The sequence below is a fragment of the Oncorhynchus mykiss genome, chromosome 12, assembly GCF_057628025.1.
Source record: "Oncorhynchus mykiss isolate SJ-2025 chromosome 12, ASM5762802v1, whole genome shotgun sequence".
NCBI lineage: Eukaryota > Metazoa > Chordata > Actinopteri > Salmoniformes > Salmonidae > Oncorhynchus > Oncorhynchus mykiss.
The window spans coordinates 79713140-79724030 of NC_143033.1; the positions used below are offsets into that span (position 1 = coordinate 79713140).

The window sequence follows — 10891 nt, forward strand, 5'->3', positions numbered from 1 at the left end:
GAGAACTGTACACTGCAGCTACATTTTGGTTGAAGCATGGTCGCCATATTGTCTTAGCACTAACACCTTTTTGAGTTATGAGTGTCTGTCCCTCTGCATGTCTCCTTGAAGTTCAGTAGGGATGCTGGTCTGTGTTTTGACATCATCATGGTGTTTTGAGTACTGTATGTTTCATCATGGATGTGTGTTGTGTAAATCTGTTTTTTCCTAAATGTCGATGAAGAGCTCCTTGTGGTTGGAGCCAGCTCACCACTTTCCTGAAAACGCCAAGGGCTCGATTCAATCCGTTGCGCTGAAGATCCGCACTACAGCATGATTGAAATGTAAAGGCAATGTTCCTGTGTTCACGGAGACTGCATTCACGGTGAACACTGCATATGTCAGCTCAAATGGAAATTACCTTTTTTAAAGGCCCAATGCAGCCAGAAATTGTACATTGCACAAGAAACGTATTTCTCTGAAATGTTTGGCACAACATGTTTACGGGGCTCCCGAGTGGTGTAGCAGTCTAAGGCACTGCATCTCAGTGCTAGAGGTGTCACTACAGACCCTGGTTCGATTTCAGGCTGTATCACAAACGGCCTTGATTGGGAGTCCCATAGGGCGGCACGCAATTGGCCCAGCGTGGTCTTGGATAGAATTTGCCCGGGGTAGGCTGTCATTGTAAATAAGAATTTGTTCTTAACTGAATTGCCTAGTTAAATAAAGATAAATATATATAATTTCAATTTATCCCTGTTAGCATTTTCCCCTTTGCCAAGATATTTAACAGCATGATCATTACACAGGTGCACCATGTGCTGGGGACAAAAGGCCACTCTAAAATGTGCAGTTTTATCATACAACACATAGCCAGAGATGTCTTAAGGGGGCGTGCAATTAGAATGCTGACAACCGGAATGTCCACCAGAGCTGTTGCCATACAATTTTGTGTTCATTTCTATACCAATGTCGTTTTAGAGAATTTGGCAGTACGTCCAACCAGCCTCACAACCACAGACCACGTGTAACCACGCCAACCGAGGACCTCCACACCTGGCTTCACCTGTGGGATCGCCTGAGACCAGACACCAATACAGCTGATGAAAATCATTTCTAACCAAATTGTCAGAAACCGTCTCAGGGAAGCTCATCTGCGTACTTATCGTTCTCACCAGGGTCTTGACTGTAGTTCTACATCGTAACTGACTTCAGTGGGCAAATGCTCACCTTTGGCACACTAAAGAAGTGTGCTCTTCAAGAATGAATCCTGGTTTAGACTCTTATCGGGCAGATGGTGTGTATGGTGTTGTGTGGGTGAGCGGTTTGCTGATGTCAATGTTGTGAACAGAGTGATCAGTGGTGGCAGTGGGGTTATGGTATGGGAAGGCATAAGCTACGGACAATGAACACAATTGCATTTTATCGATGGCAATTTGAATGCACAGAGATACCGTGATGAGATCCACTGTCGTGCCAATTCATCCACCGCCATCACCTCATGTTTCAGCATTATAATGCACGGCCCCATGTCACAAGGATCTGTACGCAATTCCTGGAAGCTGAAAATGTCCCAGTTCTTTGATGGCCTGCATACTCACCAGACGTCACCCACTGAGCATGTTTGGGATGCTCTGGATCGATGTGTACGACAGCGTGTTCCAGTTCCCGCCAGTATCCAGCAACGTCGCACAGCCATTGAAGAGGAGTGAGACAACATTCCACAGGTCACAATCAACAGCCTGATCAACTCTATTTGAAGGAAATGTGTTGCTTTGCATGAGGTAAATGGTGGTCAAACCAGTTACTGACTGGTTTTCTGATCCACGCCCCAGTCATGTGCACACACTGTATATAGACTTTTCTATTGTGCTATTGACTATGTTTATTTATTCCATGTGTAACTCTGTGTCGCACTACTTTGCTTTATCTTGAACAGGTCGCAGTTGTAAATGAGAACTTGTTCTCAACTGGCCTACCTGGTTAAATAAAGGTGAAATAAAATAAAAACAAATTAAATCTATAGAATTTAAGTTGACTGATTTCTTTATATGAACTGTAACATCTTTGAAATTGTTGCATGTTGTGTTTATATTTTTTGTTCAGTGTATTTTCAACCAGAAACTAACACAAATAAAAAAAAAAATCACACCTTTACAGCGGTTGTACCATATGATATAAGTCACAGGCAAAACAGAATTTTGACTGCGCTGGGCCTTTACATTTCAATTGCGCTACAGCGTGGATCTTCAGCGCTATGGATTGAATCAAGACCTTACAAGAAAATAATAAAAAGATGCTATTTATTTAGGATGTTCTGAGGAAAACAGATGGGTTCTGGTAAAGTTCTATGGAAAGTCTCTCAGAGACTAACTACCAGGAACATGTCTGTGTGGGATAGAATTTGTCCAGGAGTTCCTTATTTGTGAGATGAAATACAGTGGGGAGAACAAGTATTTGATAACATGCAAAATCGGCAGTGTTTCCTACTTACAAAGCATGTAGAGGTCTGTAATTTTTATCATGGGTACACTTCAACTGTGAGAGATGGAATCTAAAACAAAAATCCAGAAAATCACATTGTATGATTTTTAAGTAATTCATTTGCATTTTATTGCATGACATAAGTATTTGATACATCAGAAAAGCAGAACTTAATATTTGGAACAGAAACCTTTGTTTGCAATTACAGAGATCATACGTTTCCTGTAGTTCTTGACTAGGTTTGCACACACTGCAGCAGGGATTTTGGCCCACTGCTCCATACAGACCTTCTCCAGATCCTTCAGGTTTCGGGGCTGTCGCTGGGCAATACGGACTTTCAGCTCCCTCCAAAGATTTTCTATTGGGTTCAGGTCTGGAGACTGTCTAGGCCACTCCAGGACCTTGAGATGCTTCTTACGGAGCCACTCCTTAGTTTCCCTGGCTGTGTGTTTCGGGTCGTTGTCAAGCGCTGGCTTGTGCAGGGGGACCTTGTGTGCGCTGCAGGATTTTGATCCATGATGGCGTAGTGTGTTACTAATGGTTTTCTTTGAGACTGTGGTCCCAGCTCTTTTCAGGTCATTGACCAAGTCCTGCCGTGTAGTTCTGGGCTGATCCCTCACCATCCTCATGATCCTTGATGCCCCAGGAGGTGAGATCTTGTATGGAGCCCCAGATTGAAGGTGATTGACCGTCATCTTGAACTTCTTCCATTTTCTAATAATTGCGCCAACAGTTGTTGCCTTCTCACCAAGCTGCTTGCCTATTGTCCTGTAGCCCATCCCAGCCTTGTGCAGGTCTACAATTTTATCCCTGGTGTAATTACACAGCTCTCTGGCTTTGGCCATTGTGGAGAGGTTGGAGTCGGTTTGATTGAGTGTGTGGACAGGTGTCTTTTATACAGGTAACGAGTTCAAACAGGTGCAGTTGATACTGGCAATGAGTGGAGAACAGGAGGGCTTCTTAAAGAAAAACGAACAGGTCTGTGAGAGCTGGAATTCTTACTGGTTGGTAGGTGATCAAATACTTATGTCATGCAATAAAATGCTAATGAATGACTTAATCATACAACGTGATTTTCTGGATTTTTGTTTTAGATTCCGTCTCTCACAGTTGAAGTGTACCCATGATAAAATTACAGACCTCTACATGCTTTGTAAGTAGGAAAACCTGCAAAATCGTCAGCGTATCAAATACTTGTTCTCCCTACTGTACATCATACGGTGCAATTAATGTTCAAGTGATGTGAAGTCATACATTTTACTTTGAAAGTCGCTAGATTGGAGTTCAGGCGGTGGTGCTAGTAAACAATATCTGGTACACTATATTCAAACTGGTGGTATTAGGAGAGTGGCCAGTTCGAGAGAAAGCGGGAAGACAGGAGGGGTAAAAGAGTAGATGAAATGGATGAAAATGAGAACAGATTGAATGGAGTTGTCCACTGTGGATTTAGAGTTGTATCAATAGATTAAAGAAGAGGGGAGCTTAAGGCTTGGTTGAGCACCCTGACTTACTGACCAAGCGGTATCATGCAGAGTGACAGCCACACACTCCACAGAGGTTACTGTGAGGATCAACACCCTGAATCACTAACATGCTATCTGATGGAGAGGAAGAGAAGAGAGAGAGGTGATGGGTAAAGGAATAGGAGTCCATTAAATACTACCACAATCCACACTCACTACATGAAGAACTGAAGATAAAGAGGAAATAAGACAGGTTGAAGAAGGTGGATCCTTTTTCTCTTTCAAATGATCCTTACTGTCTGACGTCAATGCTTCTGAACATTTTAGCCATTATTTGTTCTATAGGATTCACAGATAAGCTATTTTCTCCTGTAATTGCTGACATTTTCTACTGCTTGTCTTCCTACCATTTCGGTTTGTATTCTCCCATTCTTTGTCATCCAGTTATATAATTAGGGATGTAATCCATCTCAAACTATACCTGCCCTCTTGCACAGGGGTAAAAACCCCTGTGCAGACCCTTTACTCAGTACTTTGTTGAAGCACCTTTGCCAGCGATTACAGCCTCTTCTTGGGTATGACGCTACAAGTTTGGCACACCTGTATTTGGGGAGTTTCTCCCATTATTCTCTGCATATCCTCTCAAGCTGTCAGGTTGGATGGGGAGCGTTGCTGCACAGCTATGTTCAAGTCTCTCCAGAGATATTCGATCGGGTTCAAGTCCGGGCTCTGGCTGGGCCACTCAAGGATATGCCAACCACCATGCTTCACCATAGGGATGGTGCCAGGTTTCCTCCAGACATGACGCTTGGCATTCAGGCCAAAGAGTTCAATCTTGGTTTCATCAGACCAGAGAATCTTGCTTCTCAGGGTCTGAGAGTCCTTTAGGTACCTTTTGGCAAACTCCAAGTACGCTGTCATGTGCCTTTTTACTGAGGAGTGGCTTCCATCTGGCCATTACCATAAAGGCCTGATTGGTTGAGGGCTGCAGAGATGGATGTCCTTCTGGAAGGTTCTCCCATCTCCACAGAGGAACTCTGGAGCGCTCTGAGTGATCATCGGGTTCTTGGTCACCTCCCTGACCAAGGCCCTTCTCCTCCAATTGCTCAGTTTGGCCGGGCGGCCAGCTCACATTTTTTGGTATCCTTCCCCAGATCTGTGCCTCGACCCAATCCTGTCTCGGCTCACTACGGACAATTCCTTTGACCTCATGGCTTGGTTTCTGCTCCTACATGCACTGTCAACTGTGGGACCTTATATACTGTAGACAGGTGTGTGCCTTTCCAAATCATGTCCAATCAATTGAATTTCCCACAGGTGGACTCCAATCAAGTTGTAGAAACATCTTAAGGATGATAAATTGAAACAGGATGTACCTGAGCTCAATTTCCAGTCTCATAGCAAAGGTTATGTTTACTTATGTAAACAAGGTATTTATGTTTTTTATGTTTTATAATTTTGCAAACCTGTTGTCGCTTTGTCATTATGGGGTATTTTTTATTTTATTTTTGTCTTTATTTAACTAGGCAAGTCAGTTAAAAACAAATTCTTATTTACAATGACGACCTGCCTGAAAACAGTGGGTTAACTGCCTTGTTCAGGGGCAGAATGACAGATTTTTACCTTGTCAGCTTGGGAATTCGATCCAGCAACCTTTCGGTTACTGGCCCAACGCTCTAACCACTAGGCTACCTGCATTTTAGAATAAGGCTGTAATGTAACAAAATGTGGGAAAAGTCAAGGGGTCTGAATATTTTCTGAATGCACTGTAAACAGAGTTTATACTGTATTTGGTATTACACTTACTGGAGTCTCTCACAGGCTTTGAAAAAGCACCTATGAATAAGCTACCAGTACGGAAAGTGCTGCTGGCTGCTGGTAAGCTTTCTTGACTTGGACATAAATGTTTGCCAACACATGTCTAACTTTTGTTTAACCAGCTGAACAGCTGCTCTTATTGAAAATGTGTTTGGAGTTACCTTTGTAGCTAATAGGCTATGTTAGAGTTTACACTTCCTCTTCCAATTATGTGTGGAGGTCAAAGTAAAGTGGGGTGGAGGGTGTCCAGGCAAGGAAAGACATAGGGGATTAGATTGTTTTCTTTCAGTTGGGTTGGCAATTACTCTGAATACTTTATCTTTTCCTTTTCCATATGCTCTCTCTCAACTATCTTAATGCTATTTAAAAGAGAGCTGGAGTCGAGCCTCTCAGTGCAGTCTTTGTCAACGTCCATATCTGATTCCTGTCACATGTTAAGCGCTCTGACAGAATCTCCCTTTGTCATTATATAGTATAGACTGAGGGAGTGTTTGACCAGCTGTTAAAAATACAACTTTCTTCTTGCCCTCTCCAACACCTCCTCCCACCCCAGGTTCCCTCTCTCTCCCTTCACCATGTCGTTTCTGTACAAGGTGCGGTCCCCCAAGCTCACTTTCTTCCAGACGCTAGTGTCTCTGGTCCTGGGGGCCATGGCCCTCTTGTCATCCTACTGGTGTGAGGGCAGTCAGAAGGTCCCCAAGCCCCTCTGCTCGGCCAACAAACTGACCAAATGCATACCTGGGCCGGGGTCCCGCATAACTCCACCTCCATCCAGTTCTCCTGGGAGACGGGGGACGACCGCTTCGTCTTCCCTGCCTTCCATGCAGGCATGTGGATGAGCTGTGAGGAGAACATCTACACTGACGCCTGGGGTAAGACTTTGGGGGGTGAAAATGGATGGTTAGAACTTTAATACCTCTAGGATTGTTCACAAGAGTTGCATATAGTGGGTTCAAAGTGGGGGAGTTGCAGTCACACAGTAACGTAACAATGGGAAGCGAGGGTCAAAATGAAAATCACTGGTGAGATTAAACGCAATGAGAGTCTAGGAACGGTGGAGAGTGTGTGTGTGTGTGTGTGTGTGTGTGTGTGTGTGTGTGTGTGTGTGTGTGTGTGTGTGTGTGTGTGTGTGTGTGTGTGTGTGTGTGTGTGTGTGTGTGTGTGTGTGTGTGTGTGTGAGTCTGTGTGTCTGTGTGAGAAAGAGAGCTCTTGCACTCTATAAAGAGGATTATTATCGGTGCTCTGTTCAGGGGGATTTAGATTCTAACAGCATGACTTAATTATGGATTATGACCAGGTAGAGAGAAAGGTTTATATTATTCAACCCCCCGCCTTGACTGAACTCAACACCCTAAAGCTGGGGCTGGAGAAGGCTTGATAGAGCCAATTTGTTTCCAAATTAATCATTTATATGTCTCCAACTAAACCAAAAATCTAAATGAAAGAATGGGACTAAATCTAATTTAATCAAACTTTAAATGCATTTATTTAGTCCTGTTCTTTAACTTAGATTTTTGGTTTAGATGGAGACGTGAATCCAACATGTTAATGATTAACTTGAAGATTACATTTCAAATCAACCAAAGCTTGAAACCTTAAGCCTCTGTATGTGTTGTCTATCATTTGGTTGAATTGCAGATGCTATACAGACCTAAATATTATTAGTGATGATATATGACTTATAAAGTATGGTTACATTTCATTTTCTCTGTTAATAATATGAAATAATAAATATGTATTTTCTTTTTTAGAGGAAAAGTGTCACAGTTTTCTTTCTTTAACTCCAGGAGGTGAAAAGGGTAAATGATTCTGCGGTGTCAAGATTGTATGTTGGTACACATTACACAGTCATGATATACAGTGCCTTGCGAAAGTATTCGGCCCCCTTGAACTTTGCGACCTTTTGCCACATTTCAGGCTTCAAACATAAAGATATAAAACTGTATTTTTTTGTGAAGAATCAACAACAAGTAGGACACAATCATAAAGTGGAACGACATTTATTGGATATTTCAAACTTTTTTAACAAATCAAAAACTGAAAAATTGGGCGTGCAAAATTATTCAGCCCCCTTAAGTTAATACTTTGTAGCGCAACCTTTTGCTGCGATTACAGCTGTAAGTCGCTTGGGGTATGTCTCTATCAGTTTTGCACATCGAGAGACTGAAATGTTTTCCCATTCCTCCTTGCAAAACAGCTCGAGCTCAGTGAGGTTGGATGGAGAGCATTTGTGAACAGCAGTTTTCAGTTTTTTCCACAGATTCTCGATTGGATTCAGGTCTGGACTTTGACTTGGCCATTCTAACACCTGGATATGTTTATTTTTGAACCATTCCATTGTAGATTTTGCTTTATGTTTTGGATCATTGTCTTGTTGGAAGACAAATCTCCGTCCCAGTCTCAGGTCTTTTGCAGACTCCATCAGGTTTTCTTCCAGAATGGTCCTGTATTTGGCTCCATCCATCTTCCCATCAATTTTAACCATCTTCCCTGTCCCTGCTGAAGAAAAGCAGGCCCAAACCATGATGCTGCCACCACCATGTTTGACAGTGGGGATGGTGTGTTCAAGGTGATGAGCTGTGTTGCTTTTACGCCAAACATAACGTTTTGCATTGTTGCCAAAAAGTTCAATTTTGGTTTCATCTGACCAGAGCACCTTCTTCCACATGTTTGGTGTGTCTCCCAGGTGGCTTGTTACAAACTTTAACCAACACTTTTTATGGATATCTTTAAGAAATGGCTTTCTTCTTGCCACTCTTCCATAAAGGCCAGATTTGTGCAATATACGACTGATTGTTGTCCTATGGACAGAGTCTCCCACCTCAGCTGTAGATCTCTGCAGTTCATCCAGAGTGATCATGGGCCTCTTGGCTGCATCTCTGATCAGTCTTCTCCTTGTATGAGCTGAAAGTTTAGAGGGACGGCCAGGTCTTGGTAGATTTGCAGTGGTCTGATACTCCTTCCATTTCAATATTATCGCTTGCACAGTGCTCCTTGGGATGTTTAAAGCTTGGGAAATATTTTTGTATCCAAATCCGGCTTTAAACTTCTTCACAACAGTATCTCGGACCTGCCTGGTGTGTTCCTTGTTCTTCATGATGCTCTCTGCGCTTTTGACGGACCTCTGAGACTATCACAGTGCAGGTGCATTTATACGGAGACTTGATTACACACAGGTGGATTGTATTTATCATCATTAGTCATTTAGGTCAACATTGGATCATTCAGAGATCCTCACTGAACTTCTGGAGAGAGTTTGCTGCACTGAAAGTAAAGGGGCTGAATAATTTTGCACGCCCAATTTTTCAGTTTTTGATTTGTTAAAAAAGTTTGAAATATCCAATAAATATCGTTCCACTTCATGATTGTGTCCCACTTGTTGTTGATTCTTCACAAAAAAACACAGTTTTATATCTTTATGTTTGAAGCCTGAAATGTGGCAAAAGGTCGCAAAGTTCAAGGGGGCCGAACACTTTCGCAAGGCACTGTAGTTGTACTGTAATCATCCTCTCTGTTGTGGTTGTCGGTGTCAATGGAGCTCATGTTGGGCTGCTGTGTATCAGCTGTGTGCTGCTGTCTCTTCAGTTGTCTCTCCTTTTGGCCCTCACGGATCTGGGGACAACTCCTCAATGCCTACTCTGCAGTCTTCACTATATTAGGAGGTTCACATTTTAATTTAGATTCTATCTTTTTTTATCAATTAGCACAGGGTTTCCCAAACTCGGTTCTGAGTCGTCGTCACTACAGCTGATTCAAGTAACCAACTAGTCATCAAGCTTTAATGATTTGAGTCATCAGTGTAGTGCTAGGGCAAAAACCAAAACGTGCACCCAGGGGCGGAGGCCCCAGAACCGAGTTTGGGAAACCGTGATATAGCAGAAGCTCTTATGCAGAGCAACTTACAATCAGTGCGTTCCAACTAAGGTAGGTAAGACACCCACACATCACAGTCATTGCAAGTAAAACTTTCCTCAATAAAGCTATTAGTGAAATCAGTGCTTGTATGATAAATAAAAATGTCTCTCTGATGGAATGGTGGCTCACATGATGTTCATGCAGGTGTTTCAGACTACTGCCTCTATGGGTCCAGAGGACTTCAAACCACACAGCTACTCCTGGGGCTTTTAGTGACTCTGTACACACACACTGTTTAATACTGTACCACTACTTATTCTCTGATCTTTAGTGTGCTCTCCTGATTATTTGGTCTCCAAGAGCAAGTGTGCTTAAGTGTTTACATTTTCCCCTTTAAATAAGAGAGATATCTCAACGACTCTCATGAGGCCTGGGCTCCTGTTAAAGACCTCTGTCCATCTCAAATAGATTATTGCAGTATTGCATATGCCTTGTCGCAATTGTGTTTTAGTAAGCTAAGAGTATGAAATATGTTTGCAACAGTAGGCTTGCACACATGGGTTCAGATTAACACAATCCTCCTTGCTACTCCTGTCTCTCTACTCTGTTTCTGTCTTAGTGTGGCATGGCTGGCCTTTCCTGACAACATGCAGCAGGTAGTCTCCACCCTCAACAACTACACCAAGAACACTGTAATGGAGCGTAGGTGCAAAGCCCGCCTCTACCCCCCTCGATTCCCTGACATAGAGCCCCTGCTTCCCCCGCCCCCCTACTACTGCCCTCCGCCCCCACATGTCCCCACCATCCCCAGAACTCTCACCCTACTATGACTCCCCTTCGCCACCCCCAACCTCATCACCCCGTCCACTCACACTCCCCCACCCTGAATACTTCCCACCTCCCCCGTCCCACCCTGTTCCCGTCCCCCTATCACCGCCTCTCTCTACCCCTGTCCGTCCACAGTTACACACCCCAGTACTATTGAGGACAGGGGCAGAGAGATGGAGGAAGAGGGGAGGGAGTACTCAGATGAGGAGTACAGCCCACTTTGACTGTATGTGTGTGATACTTACCTATGAGCCAACATGCATTTGGATTTTGACAGAGCAAATCAGTGTGAAGTAGTCTGAAGCTTGTCTAAACTTGTATGCATGCTGTCAATAATGCACTTGTGTGCAAAATGATTTCATTCACAGACTAGTATGCCTTCTGTCAGTTTCACTGTGGTGCCCCTCTACCAGTGACTAGGTATCATTCATCTTCCTGCAATCTGTCCTCCTTCACCCGATTAT

General features: G+C 43.3%; 1 pseudogene; it reads left to right on the forward strand.

The window, feature by feature from the left end:
* The first annotated feature begins 6254 nt into the window (after positions 1-6254).
* LOC149979391 (germ cell-specific gene 1-like protein) lies at positions 6255-10429 on the forward strand (annotated as a pseudogene).
* Positions 10430-10891: the final 462 nt, after the last annotated feature.